This window comes from Penaeus monodon, chromosome 18 (assembly GCF_015228065.2).
Source record: "Penaeus monodon isolate SGIC_2016 chromosome 18, NSTDA_Pmon_1, whole genome shotgun sequence".
NCBI lineage: Eukaryota > Metazoa > Arthropoda > Malacostraca > Decapoda > Penaeidae > Penaeus > Penaeus monodon.
The window spans coordinates 13,623,275-13,640,774 of NC_051403.1; the positions used below are offsets into that span (position 1 = coordinate 13,623,275).

A 17,500-nucleotide genomic window follows, 5' to 3' on the forward strand; every position below is an offset into this window, starting at 1 on the left:
CCCCCCGACGAAACCCGTCGGTTAAATCCCCTATCACCAAAAGGCACCCAATTCTCTCACGTAACAGACGAGGCAACCGGATCCATCTGTACGCCCATAAATACCGATTACTCACGCCCACACCCAGTCCGTGAAATTGCGCACGGCTAATGAAAAGCATCTCCTCTGCTTGATTACGTCATTTTTACTTGATGGAAATAGCCGGAGATAATCGTCGGGGGGAAACTGGAGATAATTTCCAGTAAATGGATGAATTAGGGTAACTCTCATCAAGGGGAGGGGGAGGGGGGGAGGGGACGAACACGTAAAATTTATGACAAGGTAAAATGGTATTAATCTGAACCGAGTAATCATGCACTATACTCGTCCTGAGTAATTACGTTAGGCTCGCAACTTTTATTTTGCAATCATTGTGCATTAATCATAGCTAACGGGTTGGTGAGGCGATAAATTGATGCACATTATTCTGAGCATAAATACATTACAACTGCAGTCCAACCGGTCTTACGCTTGATTTAATAGGTCTTTTTGTTTTCAGAATCTGAGGAAGTATGAACTCTCCCAAATTCAAATATGGGCAGTGATTTAAGCACCAATTAAAGCGTCGTCCATTACCATTTCCCATCCGAGTTCCTCAATTACCATTAAGAATGTCGTATACCAAATAAACACAAATTGATCAAAACAGCTACAGCAGCAAAATTCAGAGTGAAAGCATATGCAATGTAAGTTACGAATATATTTCTTTCATCTAGTCATGTAACTCCCACAGAGAGGAGGTGTAAAAGCGGATGAAGTTAATGGAAATCATACGTTATGAATATAAATCCAGCTTGAGGAAAAACTAAATCAAGGTTTCCTTGAATAAAAAAAAAAAACGTCGCCTGCGAGGGTTTCCTCTTCCATTTGCGACGTGATCAGCACTTCCACTGGGTGACCTGAAATTCGGATGATTTATTATTCAATTCCTCCCTTCGCCACTAAGCTCGGTAAACCCCCCTGCACTAGCTCAGTTCTCCGCGTGAATGCAGAGCAGCTTCTCGTTCGACGTCACGGCGAGCGGGTGACCTGATCTCCCCCAGGAGTCTCTCGCATATCACATGACCGCTGACGGTGACGCTGGACAGCACATCTGCCTCTACAGCATCTCCATCTGGGGCCAAGAACGCGACGACGCCGAGCCACGTGATCATTTGGCGGCCAAGTGTCCATCTCCCTCGCGCAGGCTGACCCCGCTTTGGCCCCACCAGCTGTCCACAGGTAATAATACATACGCGTCTCGCTGCCATGGCCTTATGACACAACGTGAGGAGGGGGGAGGGGGGTCCCGCCCGAGCTGCCGCACTTTTGCCAAGGAAGGAGCTTCATCTTTCTTATTAGCGTCAGGTTTGAGTTCTTGTGTAGATAGCCTCGTCTGTTTATGCGTTTGTAGCTTATCTATATATGTGCGTCTATCTCTCTTCACTCCTTTTTTTTATTCACTCCCTTCTCTGTCTACACTTTTAGTCTTTCCTCTCTTTCAATCCTCCTTTAAACTCCCCTTATCCACTCTCTTTCTGTCTCTGCCTCTCTCCCTCTTACACACAATTACACACACATTCTCTCTCTCTCTCTCTCTCTCTCTCTCTCTCTCTCTCTCTCTCTCTCTCTCTCTCTCTCTCTCTCTCTCCTCTCTCTCTCTCTCCCTCTCTCTCTCTCTCATCCTAAACCTATATTTTTACCAACTCTCCCTCCCTTCCTCCGCTGACAGAAACTGCTCGGCATCGAATGCAAATGGGGACAGTCAGGCATTCGGACGCGACGTGAGCCTCACACGATAGACCCAATGAATCCGCGGTCGTGTCCCCTGCGAGGCCTGGTCCACTAGGCTTCGGTCGTGGCCGTTTGCTCGTAGAGGGAAGATCAAGCGACCGCTCTCTGCTGGGCAAGGCCAGCCGCTCTAATCCCTGGCTCTGAGTCGAGGCTGCCTGGGCGAAACACGAACAAACACATCCGCACGGGTTTATCCGGGCAGGCATATCCACAAAGGCACAACCATATCTTCAGAAGCCCATCCACACAGCCAAATCCGGAGAGGCACACCCACGCATGTAGTTATGCAGGCACATCCGAACACATGGACAGTAAATTTCTTTCGAGGAGACGGCCACACTTCCCGCTTCAATACCCAACGACACAATAGGTGGGAATAACGAGAAAACTTTCTGCATATTTCTTTGCTCGTTTGCATAAAGAATTGGGCAGAAATTCCCCCGAATAGGTCAGGGGAAGCTTTAAGGATTGCCTTCTACCATAGTACCGGATTACACGTACAATTCAGCTTGAAATTTGCGTATCCACACTTATAAAAAAAGTAAAAGTAAAAGGAAAAAAGTAGTCGTCAAAAAAAAGTGTAAAATATCCATCCTTTCAACAGCCTTATTAAGCAAACGGCCATATTGTCAATTTTTGAGAACTATTCAATTTCAAAAAATAACTAGCAAACCAAACCAGGACCCTTGCAACACAATGACAGGGTTCCCACACTCCGCCCAGCTATATCACACCCAAGAATGACTTCCACATAGGAAACCGTTCAAATTCAAAAGTGAAAATTGGTTTCCGAAAGCAATTGCAGCACCTTTAGTTTTAATCATTTAGCCGCTACAAAGTCTGTTGCCATATATTGTTCAGTCTTTTTTTTAAACCAATCAAAAAAAAAAAAAAAGGTCCGACTCGTGGGTATTCGAATATTCAGCATCCACACATCAGTTCGAGAGAGAGAGAAAAAAAACAATAAATCAAGGAAAAGGTCGAGCTTTTGGTGTTGTTCTAGCCACGGGATTGCAGGTCAGCCGGGGTAGGCCTCTGTCACACGGAGGCAAGGAAGCTGCTCTCTGCGCCGCGTTGGGAAGGCAGGAAATTGTGCCTGAAATTAAACAGGAGTTTCCATTGCGCCGAGAAACGAATATCCCCTCCGTGCTTTCTAGTCACTTTCTGTGAAAGCAACGTTGTGTTTGGGCTCTAGGTGTTTGTTTTCGACACATTTATCATAAGATTTTATACTAGCTATAATAATCCTTGCCTTTAACAATACATGTCTACGAAAAATAAAATCACTGTTAATCTAACTTCTTGGCTAAAAATAAATAAATTAAAATCGGCGCCATTCTATCCTCCAGGAGTACGCAAGAAGAGGCAATCCGCCTTTCTTTCTCTGTCCAGAATCACGCTATAAATCTTGCTTCTTTTTCGCCCGCCTCCATTTCTCTTCTTGCCTTCCTACCTCCTTCCCTTAATGCTCTCCGTTCTTCATCATTGTCTTTCTCCTTTATCCCATGAGCTTATTTTCTCTCTTTTCTTTTCTTTTTTTATTTCTTCACACTCTTTCACAGGCCTGATGTTCCTTCCATCCTGATCCTCCCCTTACACGCCCGCGCGCTCCTCTTCACCCACTTCCCGATGTCCCTCTTCCTCTTAATCAAGTCCCCTTCTTACCCTCTTCCTCGTTCACTAAACCTCCACCATCTCGACGCAACACTAATCCTCCTCTGTCCCTTCCCCTTAGTCGCTTCCCCCTCTACCCCTCCTCCTATACTTCTCACCCTCTGCCCCCCCCCTCACCCCCGCCTTCTACCCTTCTACTCCTCTGCCCCTCCTCCTACACTCCTACCCCTCAGCCCCTCTCCTCTACCCCTCCCCCCCAACCTCAAGGCCCCGCAAGCTCAAATATACTTCAATCTCCTCGCTTTCAGACTTCGCTAATCTGTTTCTGTATGCCCGCCTCTCGGGAGCTTCAATTAAATGTGGCCGCTGGAGACGAACCGGCGAACATTTGATATGAAGATTGAGTTATTCGCGATACCAAGTACCCTGGAGACTGAGTTAAGCGCGATACCAAGTGCCCTAGAGATTGGGTTAGGAGCGATACCAAGTACCCTGGAGATAGGGTTAGAGCAATTGAGTTTGACTTAGTGCCAAATGCCCTGGTTCGGAACGATAGCAAATACCTTCGAAGTTAGCTTGAACGTGATACAAATTGCCTTGGGCTATAAGCGATACCAAATACCCTGAAGGTTGGGCTAGATGTAATACCGAATGCCCTGAGTACGCTGGAAATTGGGTTGGACATAATACCAAATACCCAATAGCCTCTCTAGCTTCATCGCCCACGAAACGTCCACACGGTTCGACCGCGCGGAAAAGTTCCCTGTGGGAATCATCGTTATCATTGTGGATTTTTTTTTTTTTTTTTTTTTTAGGAAACGCTTTGTGAATGAAAGAAGTTATATCGTGAGAGAGAAAGAAACGAAATTTATACTTAATATAATAATTAAACTAACACTATCCAAACCAAATAAAACGACCGGGTTGAAAGTCGCAAAACAACAACAAAAAAGGAAATAGAACAAGAGAGAAAATCGCGGCGCGAGGGGAGAGCGCCGTGCATGGGAATATGTCGGACCACAAATCAGGAAAAACAAAGACGAGATCTCACACGCCTTGGAGCGGCTCACTAATCCAATTTCGTGACGACTAATAGCGAGGCGGAATCCCAGACCTGAATGGCGAATTAACTCAAATCTCCTGAATATTGATTCTAATGCACAACACCAATCTGGGCCTTTTTCAGGAACGCGAGGCGGAAGCGCGTCTTAAATACGATTTTCTTCTCTAATCATACGCTTACGCAAATCGGCTACACGTGCGTGCACACACACACACACACACACACACACACACACACACACACACACACACACACACACACACACACACACACACACACACACACACACACGCACACACAGAATTTCCACGCCATTAACCGAGAGGAAACCCACACACAGGCATCTCAGTAACAACCTTTCCCGCCCTATTTCAGAAACCAAGGCGTTGTATGAATATATGTATGTAATAAACCACGCCATTACGGAGACATACGATCTCCTCAGGGATCACGCGAAAAGACAAATCTTAGCCTGGAGGGACCTTGAAGACGAAGGACTGCGCCAAGGGACACCGAAGGAGCTGGAGGAGGAAGGAGCTGGAGGCGGAAGGAGCTGGAGGCGGAAGGAGCTGGCCTCGCTTGGGTTAATGCCTCTGGATTGGGACCGCCTAATGGTGCTAACACGATCACTGTTAATTCCTACATTACTACTGTTAATGCCAACATTATTGCTATTAATTCCAATATTACTACTATCAATGCCAACATTCTGTTAATGCTAACATTACTACTGTGCTAACGTTAATGCTCATATTACAACTATCATTGCAATTATTATTGTAACTTTTACTGTTAAGGTACATTTTTATGGTATTTCTTATCCGATGTTATAATGATTTTCATAATAATAGTAATAGTAATAGTAATAATAATAATTATAATTATAATAATAATTATAATAATAATAATGACAATAATAACAATAATAATTACAGCAATAATAATGATAATAACAATAATATAGTAATTACTATCATAATGATTAAAATAATTATCAGCATCATTGATATAAATCGTTATCAATATTATCATTATTATGATAATAACCATTTATTACTTATACCTACAAAAACAACAGTAATAAAAATATATTGATAAATATTGACCTGGAGCGCTGTCTTCTGGTCGTCCCTCAGCAACTGGTCAAGTGAATATAAAAATCACGAAGCGCAATATCGGGAATGCCTCTAAGCATGGAACAGTAAACCGGCAATGGAGTGTTCTGTTTCAACACAGAGAAGCGGATAGTAAGATAGATATGAAAAAAAAATATTCTCTCTCTCACACACACACACTTATGCATTTATACATTTATGTAATTGCATACACACACGTATATACACATTTAATCAAAAAGTCCGTCGTGGTTAATTCATCTCGCAGAAGCTTTGCCTCTTCATATCTGAGTTTCATAAAACAACGCCAGTGATATTCGAAGTTCTGCTTGGCTGGAAGACTGTAAGCCGGTCGCTCATCCGCCCTGGCACTTAAGCATCGCTCTTGCGTCAGCCTCTGGGATAAATATTTGTCCTTCTGAATTATAGATGACCAAATACGGCGCCCTAAAACTGAGACGTAGTCACACACAGTTTGTAAATCCTGATATCCACTAATATGAACGACACTGTGTTACCATAGACGTTCTTCCTTTGTGACTCATATAAATCCACAGAAAAAATATACATATATATATATACATCAGGAAAGCAGAAATATGAGAGAGGAAAAGTCCACCAAACTAATGAGCAAGCAGTATTGCAAACGCCATGTCTTCCCACTATGCTTCCCTTTCGTTTCAAAAGTGTCCGTAAAGGTGTTTTATGAATATATGTATGTAATAAGCCAGACCATTAGGTTGACAAACGATGCTGTTAAGGGTCACGTGATATAACGAAACTCGCAGCTGTAAGGATCGCAAGATATACGGTGCCAAGTTAACAAAGCTAAAATGAATGACTTGGAAATCTGATCCTTTTATTGACGTCGAGGAAGGAGGATCATGAAGATTTATTCTAAAGCTTGTCTTTAAATTATCTCTAAGGCTTGTTTGTCTGAAATGAGTGTTAGGTGGCATGATTTTTTCCCGTTCTTGTTGATGCTGATTTGTAGTGATACAGACTCTCTCTCTCTCTCTCTCTCTCTCTCTCTCTCTCTCTCTCTCTCTCTCTCTCTCTCTCTCTCTCTCATCACACACACACACACACACACACACACAAGTCCCTCCTATGGTACTGGTTTTCTATCCTCCACTTTACCATTTCCCGGTTTCCATAATTATGTGATTAAATTATTAAGTGCGCTTCAAAATATGATTTCCGATTGTATCCACGTGACCCCGGGAAACCCTGTATTTAATCTCCTTTGTTGTTCAGCCGCACATTAATCTCTGAATTGCTTTTCTCTAATTCCTCTTTATCCTGCGTCGCTGCTAACATCTTTCCCAGCCCTTCCCAAACATCATCATTCAACAGAAAATGTCAGTCGCCCGTAGTCTACGGATCAACACAGCCGCATTTCAGTATGTGGAAGCCTGCCAAAGCCTTCCTGCGCCTGCATTTGTAAAACGGTTGAAAATTGCCAGCTAGCTCTCAGCTGACCAGGAGCCATCTATTTACTACAATTTTCACCTCTCTTCTCTAACAACCTCTCTAACCCTAAGAGGTTTTCGATGTCTTGTGTAGACAAGAGAGTTTAGTTTGGTAGTTCAAGGAGAGATTTTAGTCCGAGAGTTATATTTGTCTTTCGGGTGATCGCACTGCTCTGGTGAGGCGTGTTTTCTTGATTTAAGGTTTATGGGTTGCAATTCACACGCTGAAACTCTATCACGCATTAAGAGAATCGTCTACTTGCTACGGGCAACGCGCAAAAAGTAACAGACTGTATCCATAGTTCCTATGATAATTGTTTCCGACAGTGCCTCCTGACAGGCAAGATTCGCAGGATCACCTGTTTTACCACACGGAAGACATTTACACATTATTATTTTGGGGTTTCCTCATCAACATTCACCTAACAACTTTATTAATATATTTATCAATGGCTTCATATACTCGTCACTGGAGAATTTCCTCATTCGACAGTCTATCCCAGGATGAGATTACACACTACACCAAACTCTATTACAAGCCAGACTGCCCACGTACAATAATCCCATACTGGCTGCACATGCTATTACGATCCCCATATTTCACTGGATTTATTAGACGCCGCCAGTAGCCGCCATACGACAGGCTCCCAGGGAAATAAAAGGAGCTGAACGCTTTGATCCATAGGGCTTTGTTGGCTGCTGATCACGTCCTTCTGTTCGTTCCCTTCTCACTAGTGGGAGTCGACACCTTTGTTGATTGCGGGCCCGAAATGGTGTGCGATGACGTCATACTTGTGATGCTTTATTTCCCGTATTCTTTGGTTCATATTTGCTGGTTCCTCGTTCATCAGTGTCACATTTTGAAATTGGGGTTCTCATTTCCTCTCTCTCTCTCTCTCTCTCTCTCTCTCTCTCTCTCTCTCTCTCTCTCTCTCTCTCTCTCTCTCTCTCTCTCTCGCTCTCGCTCTCTCTCTCTCTGAGAATACTGGAAAGAGGAAGAGAGCAAGTGAATGGGCGAGTGAGCGAATAAGAGTGGAGGACAAGTCTTGCATTTACTTCCTCGCTAGAGTATAAGGAGGTAAACAAAAACAAACATACCAGGGTGTGTATCAATTCAGGACTTCATTGAAGTATTAGGTGAGTTCGTGGTTCGCGACGCACACATCCTCTCATATATTTTATTCTTCACAACTCTCAAAAGTTAACTACACTTTACTTCGTACACATTCAGGGTCATTGAGCACCTCCATTCAGAACCATTTTTCCAGTGCCTGTTAACTCCCATAAGTGCGTTCGCTTCTCCGGAAATGCCAGATCTATGTTAACGCTACGCATATACTGTGTTAAGACATCTCAAATCAACGCTACAACTCCATAATGCAAGAGAATCTTGAAGCTCTTTCACAAAACACCGCTTCTCGGAACCATTGGGTGACCTAAATCACCTTCAGCAATATCGTTATCAAATATATGAAGATGATTTCCCCTCAACGTCAAAAACAAGGATAACGGTGATACTACTGCTACTAATAAATATAATAATAATAGTAGCAGTAGCAACAATAATAATAATATTTTAAAAAAAAATAATAATAATGAAAATAACATTAATAATAATCATGAAAGTCACAACAAATAACAGAACATTATAACAGAAGCGATGATGACCCAGAGGAGAAATTATTCAGCGCATCTACCTGTAAACATACCTTTTGCAGTGAACACAATAGGGACGACGTGGTAGGAGAAGTTGGGGTTAATCCTCTTGATCATGGCTGCATTGTTCACTCTATCTCGACTGATGTGGCCGCTAGCGTTCACCTGGATGACCATGGTTCATTGCTCATTGATCACTATTCTATAATCGGTGTTTAACTTCCACTTTTCATCTCCATTTTCCCAATGTTTTCTTTACAAGCTGTCACCAAGTAACAATTAGCTGTCTACATGGTCCTGTATTACCTTTATAAGCTCATCGTGAAGAAGACCTATCAGTCACTAACAAGTGATTACTCGCTTCAATGAAAAGTTTCCTTCTCAGAAACAAAACTACGCCCCGTTAGACACACACACACACACACACACACACACACACACACACACACACACACACACACACACACACACACATATATATATTCTCAATCTGTTTATTAATATCAAGATACTGTACCGGTCGGACGAGCATTTTCTTTTCCTTTTCCCTTCTCTTTATCTTCCGCTCATTTCCACGCGGTTGTCAAAAACAGCCTCTACACCAGCGACGAAGACTTGTAAAAATATATATATACTTCGATACTACATTCCACTTTATTTTTTTTTTTCCTTCTTTCTTCTCTCCTACAAACTCTACCCACGCTAGTTCTTCCAATGCTTCAGGAAACTCACTGCGGGTACTCCGGTCCGTTTTTAAGTATTCTAAGAAACAAGGATTTACAAAAACGCAACATTCCCGGAATTATACCGTGCACAATGATTACCAATTCCAGCATGAATACATGTTTCTGGTCGACTGTGAAATAGGTGTGGGTAGAAACGTTATGGGGCACTGGTTGCAAGACAGTAAGTGAACGTTCTGTAGAGATCTTTCTAAGAAACTTTAGTCCTGTGCAGGGATTACATTCATTCTCACACGCACACATACACACATACACAGTCATACAAATAGATACATCTTTATACATATGCATACATGTTTATATTCATCACACAAGCACGTCGTAGTGAATGTATGAAACTTATGCAGTGTTTATACATAACTCATATTCGTATACATGTATATAAATCGTATACTCTTTATTTAGTAAATTTTATCAGCCGTAGCTCATTTCCATCTTACAAGGTCTTCAACTCCTTACGGTTCACCTGTTCAGCTTTAATTAATGATCCTGCATCACATCTTTACGAGTGACACGGAATGTCAACAAAACTTCATCCTATGTTGTCGCCAGTTTAGACTTAATCCAACTTATGTGCGGCGAAAGCGCTGGTTGAGACTTTACATTCTCTCTCTCTCTCTCTCTCTCTCTCTCTCTCTCTCTCTCTCTCTCTCTCTCTCTCTCTCTCTCTCTCTCTCTCTCTCTCTCTAAACTCCTCCTCTCTGTCTCTCCCTTTCTCATTCTCCCTCTCCTCACGATGTGTACTGTGCTTGATCTAAAGATCAAACTGCACTCACTATACGCATGCCTACATATATATATATATCTATATATATATATATATATATAGTATTATATGTACTATTGTATATGATGTACATATATAAATGATATAATAATAAGTATATATATATAATATCATATATATATATATATATATACGGTATACGTATAAACGCACGCACACATAAACACACAAACACACATTGAGCAGTAAGCGCATTTTCATAAAAAAAATAACATGTAATAATCCTCTAAACAAGTCCTCAAAAAAGGAACCTTGATCCACGACAAATGAAATGAAAATCCATCAAAGTCCGCCCAGTGACAGTCGGGGAAATATATGATGCTAAAACTCTGCAAATGTTTAAATTTGGGAATGCTTGCCGCGAAGGAGAAACGCGAACGAATTTTTAAGCAGCTGGGATGAAGGAAATATCATATACAGGGTTTCTCTCTTCGCATTTTCTCCCCCTCCTCCACCTTCTCATATTCTCTCCCTTCTCATTTCTCCTTCTCATTCGTCTCTCGCCCTCTCTCTCCTCTTCTCTCCTCTCTCTCTCTCTCTCATTTCTATATCTATCTATTTATCTCTTCTAACTCTACTCCTACTCTCTCTCTCTACTCCTCCTCTCTCCTCCCTCTCCTCTATCCTCTCCTCTCCTTTCTCTCTCTCTCCTAATCCTCTCTCCTCTCTCTCGTCTCCCTCTCCCTTTCCTCTCTCTCCCTCTCTCTCTCTTCCTCTCTCTCCCCCTCTCTCTCACTCTCACTCTCCCTCTTCCTCTTCCTCTTACTCTTCCTCTCCCCCTCCTTCTCTCACTATCTCTCTCCCCCTCTCCCTCTCTCTCTACCGCCTTTTTGCTTTCACATTTCTTTATCTTCTTCCTCATATTTCTGTTCTCTGTCGTTCTCCTACGTCTGTCTCGTAAACCTACTTTTCCCCTCTCTTTCTCTTTTTCTTCCATTACTATTACTTCTATGCTAGTCCTATTTCTCCCTCTTTTGCTTCTTATCAATTTTCTTTCCCTGTACCTCCACACCTATTTTTGTCTTTCTCCCATTTTTCTACAATCGTACTTTTGATGTTAACTCCTTCCCGAAGATAGTTCTCGCAAATTAAGAATTTTTAATCCTTTCTGTCTTCTCACTCCGACTTCTGAGCGAACCGTCTTATCTTTTGTCTACATTCGCAGCTTAAAAAGGTCGAGAAACAGAGATAAAGTTCGCGGCTCATTTCGCCAAATTAATGACCTGGCAACGGGACTGTTAATTAGCGAAGACATCCATAAGTAATGTTGTTGTTCGGTGGTGATTCTCGGTGGCAGCCCCTTAGGTTGCTCCGTGTTTGATGGCGATTTATTTTGGCGTTTGGGGGGATTCCCGCACTCATGGCACCTTCGGCTGATGGAGTTACGTCCGGTGGAAACTTTTTTCCGGGATGCCAGAGGTGCCGAGGATCTGAAGGCTTGACATAAGCCCGAACTACGACGGTCGCTTAATATATCACCAGGGGAGAATCCACAGTGTAAGATCGCACTTGAATAAGTTTACAGAGTGATTCAGTATTATTCTAAGGCGTGGAAAAAAAATACAAAAGAAATGTTAGTGTCCGTGGCACGAAAGACGCGGGGTGAAAATCCTTAAAGTATTTTCATTTGGGACAAGACCCAGCAAGGCCTGCTTCACTCTGCTGACAGGTCTCTGTGACTTATTTGCGCCAACTAGTTAGATACGTCTAGATGTATCCGAATACACGTGACATTACACTTACTCGCCTTTCTTTATATCCAAATGTAACCGATCGTTCTAAAAAAAAAAAAGTCTTTGTGCCGAGAAATGAAACACAGCTCTACGTTTCCGAGTACGGAATATATCTCCCTTTATCCAAATATGCGCATCTTCAGCTCCAATCCGGTGAGAAACTATTTATGCGTGTTTATGCGACTTCGTTTCGGAATCCTTCCTCCCTTCCTGCTGTCGGGTCCCCGGTGTCTGCAGGTGTGTTATGCAAGGGAAATCTGGTTGCGGAATGTTTATCATTTTTTTCTTATGCATATGTGTAATCTTACTACGTAATATCTATATCTGATAGTTAACGAATATAAAACGGAAATTAAAAAGAAAAAAACTCGTTATAGAATAATAAGTGATATTACCGATGGTGATTTTAAAGGCAATATTAGTGTCAATAGAAAAAAAAAAAAAATCTTTATCTCTCTTACATACAAATACACGCAATTCACACCGTTTTCCCTCTAAACACACACCGCCATCCCTTGCTCTGTAAACATAACATCACAACTGCCACTCTCAGCGATTTATTCAACACAATTCTCATGTTAACACCTGGGCATCAGCGGAAGCCTGTTTTCCTGTTAATCAGTAAAATAGCACTTGGTTTATCGTTACAGGTGGGTCGATCAAAGCAGGTGTCGCGAAAGGCTTCAGGAGCACTTGGGTAACGCGACCGAACGGAGGATCAGCTATCAAAGAAAGGGAGGGAGGGAGGGTATGAGGGAGGAGAAGGATGATTCAAGGGAGGGAGAGGGAGGGCGAGAGGGGGATTGAGGAAAGGAGAGAGGGAAAGGGTGGACGAAAGGGGGAGTGAGGAAAAGAAAAGGGAGAGGGAGAAAGAAATATGGGAGAAAGGAGGGAGGCAAAGGACGAGAGTAAAAAAGGAGATGCAGAATGTGTGTGAATAAATGAGAAGAGAAATCGGAGTACAGTAACGACAATGATATGTAAAATCTTCCTTATTTCCCCGCTACTACCGATGAAACCGTTCTTTTCTCTGATCTCAAGTCATGTTTTATTACTCTTGTTACTGTTATTACCATTAAAACAATATAATCTATTTCATTGGTGTTATTATGAGCGCCATTTCATAACCAATGCAATGAAATTATATTATTTATGGCACAATTATGACAATTTAGTCTCAGTATGAAATGTCAAATTTACATTATTGTTGTTTACATTATCATTTACCCTTTAACACATATGAACATGTGTACTAGTTTTATGTTTATTTATATTGATGTTATCCTGTTACTGCCAATGTTTTATTATATCCGACTAAAGAAAATATTACTCCTTGTAAAGGGAATAGCAAGTGTTTAAATATTTCATTATTACTGCTAGTTTTATTTCATTTTATTCCTATTCATTCACTACGTTTTTACTATACTACTACATTACTATTATTACTACTGCTACCATTACTATTACTACTACTATTATTACCATTACTGCTACTACTACTACCACTATTACTACTACTACTACTACTACTCATATCGTATTATATTCGTCGTCATCTCGATTGCCAGCGTGAATCATTTTCATCATTTTTCGTGTTGTTTTCCGTTATCAATAATATTAACACCAGTATTCTCACGTTTATCATTATTGTTGATATTGTTATCATCATGAATGCCATTAATACCATTACTGATGTCACCGTTATCATCATTATTAACATTACAGTTGTCATTATCATCAATGGTGCCACTATCCCATTATTGTTATTATCATCGTCATTACTACCAGTACTGTTATCACCATCCTTATCCTTACTGATGTACCTCTTTATTTTCTTGCAAAGAACTAATATTAGCATCATTCTTATCACCATTCTTCATCATAATGACCGTTACCATCACCACCCTCATCATCACCCAATTTTCATAATCATCAACGATCAAATTCATCTTTCTCCAAAACACATTACCATCCTAGATAGAGAAAAAAGAGAGAGAGAAAGAGAGGAAAAGAGAGAGAGAGAGAAAGAAGAATTGCAATATTTCGCAACACGAAACCTCTGCTTAAGTTGAAGAAGACTTTACTTCCCGAACCTCATATTCGCAATTACGGGATTCCAAATAACGCGAAGAACTGAAGCGTCTCCACCTGCGGATTATGAGGCCTTGTCCGAAAGCGTGCGTCTGGCAAACCAATACGGAAATCCGGAAACCAATAACGCTTAGTAATGACTGACATAATGGAGGTGTTCTGATTGCCATTGCTGTTATTATTGTTATTTGTTTATCATTGGTATCATTATTATTATCATTATTTTTTATCATATCTGTTTGTGCATTGTCTATTTTTCTACTGTTTTTTATTGTTGTTACTGTCATTATCCTTATTTTTTCGTTGTTATTATTATCATTTTTTTCATGGTTATTATTATCATACTTTTTCTTGTTTTGTCATCGTCGTTCTGGTTGTAGTTGTTATCATGATCTTTTTCAGTCGTTTCACTATACATCTATCAAAACATTAACTGCTTGCGATACACCACACGCATTCTGCTTTATGAACTGAGATTACTTTTGCTTTATCTTTCCCGTCATATAATGCAAACGACCAGATCAAGCTCACTCCGCCTCACGACTAGATAAAACCAATCCCTTTTCCACACTTGCATGTCCAATTCTACACAATATCTTCAAAGCAAAACAGATGCATAACCACAGCGCTTTCCTGTACTCCTCGCGTGAATACATATAACACGTAACTGAATACTGGCACAGCACCGACGTTTATTTACCACAGGTCTCACTTCCTCGTTACACATGTACTGTATCACCACTGGAAGCGACACTCTGGCACTGTTCTGTATCTATCGGGCACTGAGACCCAGCAACCCTGCGAGGCACACTCACTCTTGGCACTCTTCCGGGGCCTCTTTCAACTCCACATGTGTATGTTCGTGTGCACGCCTTCAGACGTACACGGGATACGCACATATGACGTGGTTAGAACTCACATATGCGAATCTGGAGACATAAAACCATTCAGACATGACATGCAACTACTTGTATTCTTGCTCGCGCGGCATAGTCTCATATTTCTCTCTTCCTGTATTTTATTTTCTGATTTGCATTTATCTTCATTTTTTATCTCTATTTTTTTCTTCCTTCTTCTCTCAGCTGCTAACAAGTTGGCCTTTCTGCCTGTACGTTTTCACACTTGCCTCCTTTCCATCTGTGGGCTTGCATGCTTGCTAATTATCAGGATGGCTCCCTGCCTAGTTTTCTTGATACGTAGTTACCTCTTTCCCTTCCTTACTCGACTCGCTCTCTCTCTAGCTGTCTGTCTGTCTGTCTGTCTGTCTGTCTGTCTGTCTGTCTGTCTGTCTGTCTGTCTGTCTGTCTGTCTGTCTGTCTGTCTGTCTGTCTGCCTGTCTGTCTGTCTGTCTGTCTGTCTGTCTGCCTGTCTGTCTGTCTGTCTGCCTGCTTGCCTGTTTGTCTGTCTGTCATTTTTTTTTCTCTCTCCCTCATTCTCTTCTTTTTTTTGCTTCTACCCTACCCACTCTCCTCTTCGGTCTTTTTCTCCCTATCCCTATCCTTCACTTTTTCCCCCTCTTCCCCTCCCTTCCTTTTCTCATCCCTCTCCCTCGCCTATCTCCCTCTCCCTCCCTCCTTTCTCCCTCTGCCACTTCCTCTCTCTTCCTCCTAATTTCTCCCCGTCGTCCTCTCCCCTTTCTCCCTCTCCCTACTCCTCCTTACCTCCTTCCACTCCCCATCTCCATCTCCCTCCCCCTTTTCCCCCTCCCTCTTCGACCTTACCTCCCTCTCCCTCCCACCGCTATCCCCCTGGTTCCAGCTCCTTCGTCCCTCTCCCTCCTCCCTCTTCCTCCTCCCTTTCCCTCTCCCTTTCCCTCTCCCTCTCCCTCTCCCTCTCCCTCTCCCTCTCCCTCTCCCTCCTCCCTCCCACCCCTCTCCCCCTGTTTCCATCTTCCCTCCCTCTTCTCCCTCTTTCAACTCCACATGAGTACATTCGTGTGCACACCTTCAGACGTACACGGGATACCCTTCCTTCTAGCCACCCTTGGAGTCTCACCTTCCCGGCGCCCGAAAGACTCCTCGTTAAACTAATTACCGCAGATGAAAATCGAAGCAGGACTCCGCCTTCGAACACGGAAACGTCTCTCAAAGGGCGCTGCGAATATTTCCCGAGGATGATGCCAGTTAGGTAACCCGAACATCCGGGATTTCAAAAAAAAAAAAAAAACATCTCGGGGAAGTTCGACACTCATGTAACACACGCGAAAAAAAATGTTTATTGTAGTTAATGAGACTATAAATAGGAGCCGAGTCAGAGGGCGAGGAAGGCCTGAGTCCTGCGTTCAGTCCAAAACAAAGAGCATTTAACACCTAGAATAGAGGTGAGTCACTTACGGTCTTTTGGTTGCTGTTGTCAGTGCGCTCCCTGGCTCTAGCTGGGAGAATTGTTTGCGTGAATCAGCTCGCGAAATTACTTTTAAAACTTATTTACGTTCGTGTCATGCTGTTAAAAAATTGAGTTGAGTTAGAAGGTGAAAACGACAAGGGCAAAAAGACAAGGGGAAATATCTCTGTCAACTAACATTTTTTTTTCCAACTTGTTCTTAACCCTCTCCGCATTTCTGTATCCGCCTTTGTTTTTCTTACCTATTCGTCGCGTCATTATGCTTCGCCTCTCCTTCCCTCCTGCATGGCGTGGGAGGACTGGACACTGGATCCCGAGACGAGAGAGGGACGGGTTCAAAGCCCCCCCCCCCCCCTCCATTAAGACCGCTGGAGAGGATGACAACCCCTGAGGTATTTGTTCATTCACCTCGTCCCATGGCCACCATTAAAGCGAGCTCGCACCTCGTAATTGACTTCGCGTTTCCCGCACGCACCGCCCTTACTACTCCCCATTAGGAGTCACCCTCCTCCATCAGCCCTGCATGGCGTCCGCACCTCTCACGCACCCATTTCAACAGCCTTCACGCACAATTCCCCGAACGGAGCCTCGTTTCGCAACAGAAATGCATTCATGGAAAAAGACGAGTTCAGCAAACACCACGAGCCGCGTATGATTACCATCTAAATGCGAGAGAGCAACAGCCCACGCCTCAACGCCTCCCCTCCCCCCTCCACGCCTCCGCCTGGACGCCTAAGGGAACGGGCCGAAGGGAAATACGCACGTAGGTCTTATCAGCAACGGAGACAAAGCTGCGGGGTAAAAAAGGCCTCTTATAGCGACGTGGACAAATGGGGATGCTGACCGAGTCTAGATAAGAGAATATTTTTTTTTTTGAACGATAAGACCTGTCAGTCTAAACGCGGATTGAAGCCTCGACAAACACATTCATCTTAGCCACGCCCCCTATCGTCCGCTAGCCACGCCTCCGCAGCCTCGGCACGCAGAACGGACAGGGTCATCCATCATGGACGGAGATAGGCTCGGCGGTGTACTTGGCGGCGTGACGAAGGAATCTATTTGTTGGAGAAG

At 42.8% G+C, this 17,500-nt stretch overlaps 1 protein-coding gene across 1 annotated transcript in view; it reads right to left on the bottom strand.

Annotated features, from left to right (window-relative positions):
* The window catches only part of LOC119584628 (rho GTPase-activating protein 29-like), a 144,562-nt gene that overhangs the window by 98,927 nt on the left and 28,135 nt on the right, over positions 1-17,500 (bottom strand). The window lies entirely within an intron of this gene.